The sequence below is a fragment of the Danio rerio genome, chromosome 20 (genome assembly GCF_049306965.1).
Source record: "Danio rerio strain Tuebingen ecotype United States chromosome 20, GRCz12tu, whole genome shotgun sequence".
NCBI classification, from domain to species: Eukaryota; Metazoa; Chordata; class Actinopteri; order Cypriniformes; family Danionidae; genus Danio; species Danio rerio.
Window position 1 is genome coordinate 2570001 of NC_133195.1, and position 14484 is coordinate 2584484.

General features: G+C 40.8%; 1 long non-coding RNA gene across 1 annotated transcript in view; it reads left to right on the top strand.

The window, feature by feature from the left end:
* The window catches only part of LOC141379514 (uncharacterized), a 2151-nt gene extending 1022 nt beyond the window's left edge, over positions 1-1129 (top strand). Inside the window, exon 2 of the long non-coding RNA XR_012396294.1 lies at positions 1-1129. This exon is cut by the window's left edge and continues 12 nt beyond it. This is a non-coding gene — a long non-coding RNA (uncharacterized lncRNA).
* The last annotated feature ends 13355 nt before the right edge of the window (positions 1130-14484 follow it).

Here is a 14484-nt window from a genome sequence, read left to right on the forward strand (position 1 = left end):
TGACCCCTGATTTAGAGCGTCACAGCAAAGGCTGTAAATACTGATGTCAGGGCTCAACAATAAGGACTGCCCGGTGACCCGGAGCCAGCGTGAAAGACGCTCGGGACAGTAGACAGGATTGTTACTGGCCCCTATCGGCCAGTAACGGTGAGCATGCTATTTTTTTTGTAACATGGTAACAACAAGTACAGCGAAAAGATGGCAACATCTAACTATGAGGCTAAAAGACAACGTCAGTTTCTAAAGTCTTGGAAGCAGACAATTACATGGGTACTAAATTAAGAAACTGAAAAAAAGAACAACAACAACAAAAAAAGGTTTGGCAAGCCATTTTTAGAAAAAAATTTAGAATTGCACTAAAATACCAGCACATTTTTCATACTGCTCTTTCGTTCGCATAAAATCAAACTAATTTTGCTAATTATACATTTATTAACATTTTTTAAATGTTTAAATTCTCGATTCATAGACATTATTTTGCCACATTTTTTAAAATATGTGGCTAAGAAATAGCTATTAACCTTTTTTTTTTTTTTTGGTGGGGCCAGTGAAAATTTTGGCAGGGCAATTAAAAACCTTAACCACTGGCCCAATCGGCCCAGTAGAAAAAATCCTTAGCGTTGAACCCTGGATGTACATGTGTTTTTCAGCTTTTTTATTTCTAAAAAAAATTTGCAACAATTTCAAAAACTCTTTTTTCACATTGTCATTATGGGGGATTGTGTGAAGAATGTTGAGGAAATAATCGATTTAATCTTTTTTGGAAAAAGGCTGTAACATAAACAAATGTGAAAAAAAGAGAAGCGCTATCAATACTTTCAGGATGCAGTGTATAAAGTGAAGACAGTGAGTTCACGCATGTGTAACCTGTTCATTCTGTAATGAAATTTGATAATCAAAGTAAAAACTGGCTTGAAAAGTGGCAAAATCACCACAAATCTGCACTAACTTTCAGAAAATCATCACAAGTAAAAATAAAAACTAAACCAAAAGAATTCTAAACATCGAGGAAAAAAAAAACAAAGAGTGAGAACAGACACTCTCTGAGAGCCGAAAGTGAAAACAGAGGGTTTTTAGGGGCTTCTCAGTGAGATGGATGAGGATAAAGTAATGGACTGTGATCAAGAACTGCAGAAAATAGGCTGAACATAATGGCACTGCTTTTCAAAAGAAAAAGAAGTGAATTAAAATCACTTTAACCCTTATTATCATTCAGGTTTTGACCCAGATGAGACATCAAATCGCAAAAACAAGACCTGAATAGCTGAAACACACACACACACACACTGAGGCCTTTTCCAAATCACTGATTTAAGGGGTATAATATAACCATTTAAAAACTAATTATACATGCTTGGTGTTCAGGGGCCTCATGTACGAAGACTTGCGTTGAATCAATACTAAAACACTGTGTACGGTCAGCTGTAAATATGCGTACGCAGTAAAAAATTCAGATGTATGAAACACTGCGTACGCCGAATCTCATGCATATTCTCTTTGTACATCTGAATCAACGTGAGCGCATGTGCACGAGCTGAAATGAGGCACCTTTAGAAATATGTTTTCTGAGAAAAAAAAAAAAACGACGTTTTCAATACTCAGTCTCCTCACTGCACACCTCTGATGAAGACTTCATCCAGCCTTTCGCACTGAGAGCTATTTCAACATAGGCTCTAAAGCAGTGGTTCTCAAACTGTGGTACGCAGGCTTACTTCTAGTGGTACGCGAAGGAATCACTGAGTGATGAAAGAAGAAAATTAATACAATTTTGAAAAATGACCGTATTCTCTTGTTACATATCGGTCAGTTGAGCATCAAAATTTAGCTAGAAAAATGAGTTAGAACTGCAGCCAACGCGCTCGCGTATTCCAGGCATACCCAGTTGAAAACATCTTAACTTTTTAGAATGCCGCACTGCGAGTCACGTGACAAGCTTTATATTTTATATAGAATATATAGAATTTATATAGAATATAACTTTGTAAGACTAATTATCTCAAACACAGAACACCCAAACACTGCCGTGCGTCTTAATTTTCTCCATTAACAGAGCTCATATTAGAGTGCAGCAATGTTCTGTCAGCTTAACATCCTCTGAGAAAAACAGGTTTCCTAGCAATCTACATACAAGATAATGTTTAGATTTCAATAAGTTTTACAAGTACGTCATATGAACATGCAACATATATTTCAAAATCTATCGAAAATTGTATAAATATGATTATGGCTTGTTTTTGAACTGTGCAGTGCTGTAGCTGCTTAATTTGACCAACCTCACTGCTTTATTTCATTACTGGTCATTATGGTGGTACTTGGTGAAAAAAGTTTCAGAACCACTTCTCTAAAGCATATTGAGTATAACTGCATTAAAAAACGTTGCTAATTTAATCCTTTAGAACATCTTTATTTGTGTTGTCATGTTGTCTGGCTCTCCCTGCCTTCGCGTGGGTTTCCTCCGGGTGCTCCGGTTTCCCCCACAGTCTAAAGACATGCAGTACAGGTGAATTGGGGAGGCTAAATTGTCTGTAGTGTGTGTGTGAATGACTGTGTGTGGATGTTTCCCAGAGATGGGTTGCAGCTGGACGGCATCCGCTGTGTCAAAACTTGCTGGATAAGTTGGCGGTTCATCCTGCTGTGGCGAACCCGGATTAATAAAGGGACTAAGCCGACAAGAAAATGAATGAAAGAATGTTGTCGGGCGAGTAAATATCAATTTCTGTTCAAAGATGTGAAGTAGCACAAAACAGTAATACCGCATAAAATATTAGCAAATAAAGCAGCATTTTTTCTCAATGAGAAACAAAAGAGAACAAAATCATCACTTTCAGATAAACTGGAGCAGATATCAGTCAGAGAAATGTAGTTGAGTGTGTTTGGAGAAGCCACTGTGGTGTTTTTTCTTCTTTGATAAATGAGTTGCGCCTCAGAAAATAATGATGAAACAATGAAAGCAATGCGGTACTTTTTAGAGGTGTGAAACGCTCTTTGGGAGCACAGACTGATGCTCAAGACAGTTCTGGAGGGAATAATAATAGAGTAATAATAATGCTGAAGCTCTGTGATGAGTTTTAAAAATCAGCAAAACAACATTTCAGATGTTCTACAGTGTGCTGGAAACACTGCAAAGTCCCATCACACACATTTACATCTGATCATCATCTAATAAAACTAAATCACAACTCTTTTAGTGAGTTTATTGTGTAATTGTCCATCAGAGTGCATTTTTTCTATGCTACTCTATTATGCACACACATTTTATGCACATTTAAGAAATGCATGCATATCTTCCATTAAGCATTTTTTTTCATGCAATAATCTAAAATGCGCATGAAAACAGTTAATGATGGCATCATTTGCGGTGTGTTGCACTTTTTGATCTCTGTCCGTGTCAAACCCTGACCCGCTGGCCTGTCCGTGTGCAGAACAGTTTGTTTTTGTTCCAGTCTGAACACTTGCACTACATCACCAGCTGTTCCCTGGGGTCCCGATAAGCTAAGTTATTCAAGCAAAACTGGGTCAAGACATGAGGTGCGCAACGCTGTGTTAACGGGAACTCAGGAGGACGTAGTGCACAGAAGGAGATGTAGAAGTCACCGCTGACAGGACTAGAGAGAGGAAACACTGCAAACAACGCCTTTCTCACAGAGAGCTTTTGTCTTGTTTTTAGTCCAAATACAGTTGAAGTCAGAATTATTCACCCCCTTTGAATTTTTTTTTTTTTTTCTTTCTCAAATATTTGCCAAATGATGTTTAACAGATTCAGGAAATGTTCACAGTATGTCTGATAATATTTTTTCCTCTGGAAAAAGTTGTACTTGTTTAATTTCGGCTAGAATAAAAGCAGTTATTAATTTTTTAAAAGCCATTTTAAGGACAATATTATTAGCCTCTTTAAGCTATATATTTGTTTTCGATAATCTACAGAACAAACCATCGTTAAACAATAACTTGACTAATTACCCTAACCTGTCTAGTTAACCTAGTGAAGCCTTTAAATGTCACTTTAAGCTGTATAGAAGTGTCTTGAAGAATATCTAGTCTAATATTATTTATTGTCATCATGGCAAAGAGAAAAGAAATCAGTTATTACAGATGATTTATTAAAACTATTGTTTAGAAATGTGCTGAAAAAATTTGCTCTCTGTTAAACAGAAAATGGGCAAAAATATACAGGGGGTCTAATCATTCAGAGGGGCTAATAATTCTGACTTCAACTGTATCTAAAAGTTATTAAATCAAGAAGCATTTTCTAGAAATAATGAGTCAAAATGAAGAGTTTTTCCTTAAAATTAGCAAAATAATCTGCCGGTGAGGAAAGCAAAAGAATCTTGTTTTCATTTTGAAGTATTAGTTCGCTTACCCCATCATTGGCTGATTAATTTGCTTATTTTAAGGAGAAAAAAATCACATAAGACAATATTTTACGCTTGTATAGAAAATGCTTCTTGGTTTTAAATCATTTTAGATATTTAGATCAGAAACAAGCCAAAATTCTAAGAAAATAAAAGCATTTTTCACAGTGCATGTGTTTGCTAGCTGAAGGAAGCATGAATGGAGGAGATTAACTCTCAGCGAGCTCACCTACACACACACACACACACACACACAGAGCTCCTTGATGATCCGTGTTGCCATGGATACTGGGAAAGACTGGAAATTGGAACATGAGCGGAATAGATGGGTGTGTGTTCTTCAGTTCAGTCAGACACAAAGGAGTGGAGGCAGACTCCAGTGTGAATCTCATTTATAGAGACAGAACACAAGTGTCATAATCTCAAAGCCACACCCACTGGGGGGTAGGGGGGGGGGTCCACTGTCTTGTAGGAAGCTTTTTTCTATTAAGTAAAAAAAAACAAAATGGCAACGCTTTAGTTTGTCTCAATTCACTGATTTATGCCTATTATTAAGATATTAACCGTTTATTAGCACATATCAAGTATAATCTTATGCTACATTCCTAATCCTGCCCAACACCTAAAACCAAACTTCTACCTTGCTAACTATTATTAAACAGCTACTTAGTAGTTTATTAAGCTAGCAGTGTCAGTTATTGTTTTTTTTAATACCGTGATTAGTGATCTAAACTAAAGTGTTGCCAACAAAACAGCGTCTAAAATCTGCTATGAGACAAGTTGAACAGTGAACAAGCTAAAAAAAATTAATAATAATAGCAAGGACCAAGGATACAAAAGCAGACCGCAGCGTGTAATGTTAGAGAACTTCTATACTGTTATACACTCACTTTATTAGGTACACCTTACTAGTACCGGGTTGGACCCCCTTTTGCCTTCAGAACTGCCTTAATCCTTCATGGCAGAGATTCAACAAGCTACTGGAAATATTCCTCAGAGATTTTGCTCCATATTGACATGATAGCATCACACAGTTGCTGCAGATTTGTCGGCTGCACATCCATGATGCCAATCTCCCGTTCCACCACATCCCAAAGGTGCTCTATTGGATCTGACCCAACCATCTGAATGCTGCAGCAGAAATGGAGACTCATCAGAGCAGGCAACGTTTCTCCAATCTTCTATTGTCCAGTTTTGGTGAGTCTGTGTGAATTGTAGCCTCAGTTTCCTGTTCTTAGCTGACAGGAGCGGCACCCGGTGTGCTCTTCTGCTGCTGTAGCCCATCCGCCTCAAGGTAGGACGTGTTGTGTGTTTAGAGATGCTCTTCTGCAGAGCTCGGTTGTAACGAGTGCTTATTTGAGTTACTGTTGCCTTTCTATCAGCTGGAACCAGTCTGGCCATTCTCCTCTGACCTCTGGCATCAACAAGCCATTTGTGCTCACAGAACTGCCGCTCACTGGATATTTCCTCTTTGTCAGACCATTCTCTGTAAACCCTAAAGATGGTTGTGCGTGAAAATCTCAGTAGATCAGCAGTTTCTGAAATACTCAGAGCAGCCCGTCTGGCACCAACAACCATGCCACGTTCAAAGTCACTTAAATCCCCTTTTTGATGCACAGTTTGAACTGCAGCAGATCAAATTGACCGTGTCTACATGCCTAAATGCATCGAGTTGCTGCCATGTGATTGGCTGAGTAGAAATTTGTGTTGATGAGTGTACACCTGCTGGAATAAAACATAATCGACTTTCATTATTTTGAACCATGTAAAAAGGATTATTATTTCAACACCCTATGTTTACCTGAGAGGAGGAAATATAAAGAGAAACCAAACTGTATTGGTTTTATGCCCCCCCCCCCTTTTTTTTAGACACCTGTTCACATAGCAGCGTTTTAGATTTTCTATTACCATTGAGTCAGAATTACCATTACTATTACCAGAATTACTATTACCATTAAGTCAGAATTGAAAGGGAGGCAGCTTCCCATAATGGAAAGCCAATGCAGGAGGTTGGATTGTCCCCCAACACTCCTAAACATCTGATTGTTTTAATATCAGCAGGATGACGGACATAACAACACGTCAACCAATGAAGAATAGAAGTGCTGGAGCTGTAGCACATATTCCTGTCAGCTCATATACAGACGTCTTCCAGACTCGAACGCAATGGAAAATCAAGTCTTGGACTCTTAAGAGTCCAGAGAGCTGGAGGGTTTAGTTTACCTTTGAGTCGCTGTCTGTCTGAGTCCTAAATCACGCAGATGAAGGACGAGCTCTTCAGTGTTAAAGGTTGAATTTACTTTAGCACTGTAAGCAGACATAAATCAGAGGCATAGCTCATAAAAAGCAGAGCTCTGGGGATCAAGACCAAACATGGTAAGCATCACAGTCATTCCAAAAGATGCAGACTTCCCTATTGAAAAAGTTTCCTACTGCCAAACTTCCTTCCAAACCTACTGCCTACTTTCCTTCCCTACTGCCAAAGTTCAGTTCTAATACTCAAGACGGCAAGAACGGAGGACGTGTGAAACTTCCCGGATGCGTCTTGGTATCGAGGATGCACCGATGCAGACTTGAGCGCTGATCTCGCTTTAGAAGTCCCAGAAGTCATTGCGAAAGGGAGTGGGAAGTGCAGCTTTTTATTTAGATTTATTATTAAAGTTACACTTATTATTAAAGATATCACGTATTTACCTCAGCAGTTTCCCTAAATAAAACAGTGAATGTAAACATCACCATGGGCATCTTAATAACAGAATGAACACATTTAGAGGGTTTGTTTGCTGAAATTCGTATTCAAATCTGTTTTATTTATATTGTGCAACGTATATTTACAACCCAGGCTCATTCTGAAAACGTAGTCCTGTGGACGTTACTGGAGACAGCAAAATACATCCCGGGAGGTAAGTATTATTGCAGTTTTTGTTTTCGTATATCCGCGAGAGGCCGCTGGGTGCTCTTTTTCGTATCTTAAATGTTTCTCGCGAGTGCTGTTCGCATCCGTGCTATACTTGCGCAAAACCACCAGAGGCCGCTGTCGACCGACCGACCGTCTGACTTGCTGAATGATTGACTGGGCAACCGGCCAATCGACTGACCCACCCTCCTCCTTCCCTAAACCCAACTAATTTTACTGATTAACCCGCCCTCCCGCTTACTTTTCTAAACCAAACCAGCCCTCATCTGATTTTTACCACATTCTCACCCTGTTATGAACTTGTTCACTTTATTAATTGGATTCTGTTTTTGTCTTACCTGATTTCTGGAACCGCTCTTCCCTTGAACTCGAACCCGGTTGTCGTCGTCGTTTATGCATAGTATATATTTTGAAAAGGGGAAAAATAATACATCGTTGTATGAATGCTGGAATAAATAATTTTTAAATAATTTTCCATTTAAAATGTGTGAAGGTCATGTGACCATCAGGAAGAACGCAGCATCTCATTTCTCACAGGACACGTTCTCAGTTCTTGTGGTCTCCCGAATTTGTTCTTCCGAGGACATCTGGCAAGACTGGTCTCCACAAGAACGCAAGTCCGTTCTCTGCGTTCTTGGAATTGAGAAACAGCCAATGTCCTTAACACAACCAAATGAAGGGCTAATAAACAATATCTTACTGCTTCACACAGATGATGCACCAAGTAGCTAGTGTGGAGTCCCGTGAAGAAGCTCCGGATGGAAAGTTTTGTTTTGTGTTTACCTCATGGTTAAAGTTGTTGCACGTCTGCCGGTTCCTGCCTCAAAATGAGCGAGTTTGAGTCACTTGTACATTAGGGAAGCGTTCAGAAAAAACAAAACACCAGTGACACCAAAACTCGACACAGAGGAACATTAACACCTCACTGCCAACTAGTGTTTCGGAAGTGTTATTGCAAACAACAGAAACATTGTGCAGAAGTATGAATACACAGCTACGCGCGTTGCATGCGCCATGGGTCACGCCGGTCACTTGACGCAGAAGTATAATCAGGCTTTAGAAAGCCCAACCCTCATACGACACCATGTTACAAAGTTTGAATGTTAAAAGACCCAGTAGTTGTGATTTGAAGTGTTTTGAATTGCAAGGACATCAGGCATCACAAACCTCCGTAATTAGTACAACTATGCCAAAGCCATGTCATTGTATTAAAAACTGTCCTTGTAAACCACTAAAACCAATACAGACACACATACAGAGAGAGAGAGAGAGAGAGAGAGAGAGAGAGAGAGAGAGAGAGAGAGAGAGAGAGATGTTGCCAGGAAACACAGTCTCACAGATCAGCTCCTCGATGACTATGACAGTCAAACCTGCTGCATTCATCATCTCAGAGCTCTTCAACCAGCTTTATCTAGAGTGTGTGCAAATTAACCATGTGCTGTTTCTGTTATCTGTAGCAACATCTACTGGTTTATTCATCATCAGTCCACAAGATGATCTAAAGCAAATGAAAACTGCATGGCCACAAACCCCCCCTTGTCTCAGTAGGGTGTGTTCACACCTCTAGCTTGGAAAAAGTCAGGAAAGTGGGCGTGTCCAGCTCTGTTTAAGTGGGAGTGTCGGGGGAGGGAAAGAGAAAAGGTTTTTCACAAAAATGGGAGTTTCCGTTTGAGCACGCGCTGATTTTTACAGACACAAACACACACACGCAGTGGAGAAAGACAGTAATTGTGTTTACATGGACATCAGTAATCCAATTAGTTGCCAAATTATGAATTTGTCGACTGTAACTGCAGTTTGGCACTTTCACTTTCATTCAGGAACATTTTATGCATGCCCCCCGTGACAAACCAGATATTTAATTTGAGGAACTGCTGGAAGAGTGTGGTTTTAATGGGATGTTTGATACCGATCAGCGAATGCGAGAACAAAAAACATCTGCATCGGTAACTTGGATGCACTCGGTAGGTAGCGTCAGAAAGCTACGTGTGTATAGACTATCCTGTCAATAGATTAGTTGAAAGTTATACACAATGGTAATAGTTTGATTGCGGTGTTTACATGTTTTCACTCAGAGAGCAGCATTTACAGCGGATCTTTCAGTCCATAATATTGTAGTGATATTAATGTACTGTAAACTGAGAAACTAAATCCTTTTGACTGAGGTATGTCTTTTAAAATGGAAAGAGTACTGCTGCCGCCTCACAGCAAGAAGGTCGCTGGGTCGCTGGTTCGAGCCTCGGCTCAGTTGGTGTTTCTGTGTGGAGTTTGCATGTTCTCCCTGCCTTCTCGTGGATTTCCTCCGGGTGCTCCGGTTTCCCCCACAGTCCAAAGACATGCGGTACAGGTGAATTGGGTAGGCTAAATTGTCCGTAGTGTGTGAATGTGTGTGTGGATGTTTACCAGAGATGGGTTGTGGCTGGAAGGGCATCAACTGCGCAAAAACTTGCTGGATAAGTTGGCGGTTCATTCCGCTGTGGCGACCCTGGATTAATAAAGGGACTAAGCCGACAAGAAAATTAATGAATGAATGAGAGTACTGCTGACAATAGGAACTAACTTTACTGCTGAATAAACAAACAAAGAACATTGATCGCTTACCAAATCTGTAGAGACAGGACAATCAACACCAGCTTGAGCCGCGTCTTTTTAAAAAAAAAAACAAGCAGCAAATTCGGATTTCACCAAAGCTCTCGGGTAAAAAATGTTCTGTGCAAACGTATTTCTGCCGCATGTTGCGAGTACAGTAATCCACACGTGAGTTCAGCTGTGCTCTCATAGCAGGAAATGAAAACAAAACCTTCATTGCAGCAAATTTATGAACACAACACGTATTGAATTGTCAATAAGTGTTGTCTCTGAACAGTAGACATGTCAATACGAGAATTGTCTCTGAACAATTCTTCTTCCACTTGTTTTGGCAACACAACGTGACGTCTCTCTGCCGTCTGAACGCTCAGGTAAAAACAGTATTCGAATCGATCATGCATATTAATGAAGTTGCACCTCATACACAATAGAGCGCGCTGATTGGTTTGAACCAAGTCTTACTCATGAATGAATGCAGCACACTCAGAGACATCATGATGCATTCACATGTACAGACAGCCACTTTCCACGCTGGAATACATGCAAGCATCTAATCGCCGTGACGCAGCTTAAAACGAATGAATCTCTTATTTATTTAGATTTTTTTCGATTGATTAAATTAAGTAACAGAGGTGTCACTTTAAAAATGCACACATCTCACGTTATAATGAAAGCATTCGATTGCTTTCCTAACTTTTTATGCTTATTTAAGACGAAATTAGCTGCGTTTGAAAAAAAAACCCCACCAAGATGGACATCTTTAGATGTTCTTATTATTAATTATGTGTATGCGTCTGTTTAAACACGCACCCAAAACCCAGACTCCGCTTCAAATTACATGTACAGAATCCATTTGGGAAACATCAGCTGCGTCCCCAATTGGAACACTATACACTCTGCACTCATGCACTATGTACTTATGCACTTACACACTCAACAGGATAGTATATGTATGTAGTGTCGTCCCAAATAGGACACTATTGTTTTTTTACTAAGAGGAAATTCAAACCGTTTCCCTGATGACGTTTGACGGTCACCAAATCAGTGAAATAAACGACCGAATTATCAAATAATACCTGCCGTGAGTATAACCGCATTCACCATCAGGAGGCGCTATAATCACTCTCGTAGGAGAATTTTGCTTTCACCATCCAAAATAAATAAAGTTATTCAACATGTGCGCCTGATAGCTCCGCCCCTTCCGCTACGTAAGCAAACCTGCGGTCGTTGAGTGCGTGAAGTGTCCATCATTACACACTTCATTTTAGCAGCTGGATGAGTGCATCATCCGGGTAATTAAAGTGCGCTTACTATTTTTCAGTGTGAACACACTACTTGCACTATTTATACTACAAAATGGCGTAGAATAGTGCATAAGTATGCAATTTGGAACGCAGCTCGTGTCTATTTATCACTATGGAGCGCGTCAGCTGACAGTCACGCACCGCTATATGACTGTTTTGAGGATTGCATATGAAGTGGAGACAGCAGCTGTAAAGAAAAGGAAAGGAAATCCTATATATATATATATATCCTATGTATATCCTATATTTATTTCAAAGTGTGTTCATAGCTAAACAAAGAGAACGCACAGAACAAACACACATTTAAGAGAAAGGGGCGGCCCCTGGTGGTTCGGCGGTATGGGTAGGGTATGTGGAGGCTCGGCTCTTTAATGTTTATTTACCACCCTTCAGAGAAAGACTGAAAATATGGGAGAAATACGGGAAAATACAGGAGGGTTGGCAAGTATGGTGATGTGTTTATATTACTATAGTTATTATGATACCATAACAATTATAAAATGATCCCAACAGATCAATTTAAGTACTTTACCATAGTTCAGTACAAAAACACTATAGAATCAACCATTAATAGCTTAAAGTCTTTTAAGTACACTATTTTTTTTCATGTGTGTGGAAAAGAGATTAGAACAGCCCTCCCAAAAATCCCATTATTCCCATTATTTCTGCTGTATTTTCAAAACATGTTGATCCTGGCTTTAGCTGGACTCGCAGACACTGGTTACTGTCGCTCTCTCCACAGGAAGTGAGGTCACAGGTTAAGATGATTACACTGATCTGCAGCTTCCTGTGCATGTGACCATGTGTGTGTGTTGTTCGGATGAGCACAGACCTCTGACCTCACAGATGGCACGCTGATATTCAATCAGATCTCCAGCTCTTTTAAAGCCCAAGAGTGTCATTTGAGAGCTTCCTTAAGTGCAAATCACCCCCATGTTCTCTGTAGAGATCTTTCATTCATTCAGATTCTTTTCAGCTTAGTCCCTTTATTAATCTGGGGTCGCCACAGCAGGATGAAATACTCATACACTCTCATTCACAAACATACACTTCGGACAATTTAGCTTACACAATTCACCACACGTCTTTGGACTGAGGGAGAAATCGGAGCACCCGAAGGAAACCCACAAGAACACAGGAGAACGTGCAAACTCCACACAAAAACGCCAACTGACCCAGCCGAGGCTCGAACCAGTGACCTTCCTGCTGTGAGGCGACAGCACTACCTACTGCAGCACCATGTCGCCCCTATCACGTCAGTCCTACACCACCCAACTTGCGTCAAGCTGGGATCGAACCGGCGACCTTCCGCATGGGAGTCGGTTGCTCTATCAAGTAGGCTAAAGACCATGGCCACTAGAGTCTGTCGCTAGAGCACCTTTAGAGATCAGAGGAGTGAGGTTTACCTGCACAGCACTTTACTAGCTGGCCTCCGTTACACTTACGGGTGTAGTAACGAGCAAACAAAGAAAACAAAGCACAAAGTCAGAACATTTCATAGGTAAGATTTAGTTTCTTATGTTTTTGTAGGGTATAAACAAGTAATGTTATTAATGATAGCTTATGGTAGTTTTGTTGAAAAAAAAAAGCAAACAATATAATTGAAATCGGTTTCCCCAAACGGTTTGAGTTACCTTAACATTTTGGGTTTCACCATGTAGAGCAGGGGTCACCAAACTTGTTCCTGGAGGGCCGGTGTCCTGCAGATTTTAGCTCCAACCCTAATCAAACACACCTGAACAAGCCAATCAAGCTCTTACTAGGTATACTTGAAACACCCAGGCAGTTGAGGCAAGTTGGAGCTAAACCCTGCAGGGCACCGGACCTCCAGGAACGAGATTGTTGACCCCTGATGTAGAGGTGCGTTTTCAGAATGAGCCTGGGTTGATTGAGTCCCTTGCTTGCCTGGCCACTCTGAATGAAGCTGCGTTTGGAGCTTTATCTTCATGTACACACCATCATTACAATATGAAAGACACATTTAGTGCTCGGCGGCACGATCAGCATAAACCATGAAGAAAGGATGATCACGTCTGATGCTTTTAACACTCGCAGTGAGAACAGATTGAGCTCTCCATTATGGCTAATGTGTGTGTGTGTGTGACTGTAACCGATGGAGCTTCATTAATGGGTGCATTAACAGAGACACCTGCAGTCTCTTTTAAAATGTTGCGTAGAAACCTTCCTAAAAGTAAACGTATGCCAGGGTTAAATTTGTATTTATTTATTAATGATGAAAAGTGAAAGATTAAAGGAGACCTATTATGCTCTAAGATGTAAAATAAGTCTCTGATAAGTGTGTGTGAAGTTTCAGCTCAAAACAGCACACAAATAATGCTTATAACGCTCTGAAATTGACCCTTTTAGAGCACAGATGTCAAACTCAGTTCCAAAAGGGCCGCAGCTCTGCACAGTTTAGTTCCAACCCTAATTAAACACACCTGATCAAACTAATCGAGTCCTTCAGGCTTGTTTGAAACCTACAGGTGTGTTGGAGCAGGGTTGGAACTAAACTGTGCAGAGCTTCGGCCCTCCAGGAATTGAGTTTGACACCCCTGTTTTAGGGGGTAAGTCCCTTTATTAATCTGGGGTTGCCACAGGGGAATGAACCGCCAACTTATCCAGCAAGTTTTTACACAGCGGATGCCCTTCCAGCCGCAACCCATCTCTGGGAAACATCCACACACACACTCATACACTACGGACAATTTAGCCTACCCAATTCACCTGCACCGCATGTCTTTGGACTGTGGGGGAAACCGGAGCGCCTGGAGGGAACCCACACGTACGCAGGGAGAACATGCAAACTCCACACAGAAACACCAAATGAGCCAAGGCTCGAACCAGCAACCTTCTTGCTGTGAGGCCAAAATATTATTCCTAGGAAAAAAATATGACGTGTTCAATACTTATTTCCCCCACTGTTTATACTGTCTAGCCCACAGGTGTCAAACTCAGTTCCAAAAGGGCCGCAGCTCTGTTTAGTTCCAACCCTAATTAAACACACCTGATCAAACTAATTGAGTCCTTCAGGCTTGTTTAAAAACAACAGGTAAGTGTGTTGGAGCAGGGTTGGAACTAAACTGTGCAGGGCTTCAGCCCTCCAGGGATTGAGTTTGACACCCCTGTTCTAGCCTATATAAGACACCTTAACTCAGGGGTCTCAAACTCGCGGCCCGCGGGCCATTTGCGGCCCTCAGTGCAATATTTTGTGGCCCGCGCCGACCGCTGTACACTGACAGAATCAGTGGAGCGGGGAGAGAGAGCGCTCCCCGCTCCGCTGATTCTATCCGTACACAGCGGTCACTGGCATTCCCCGCCC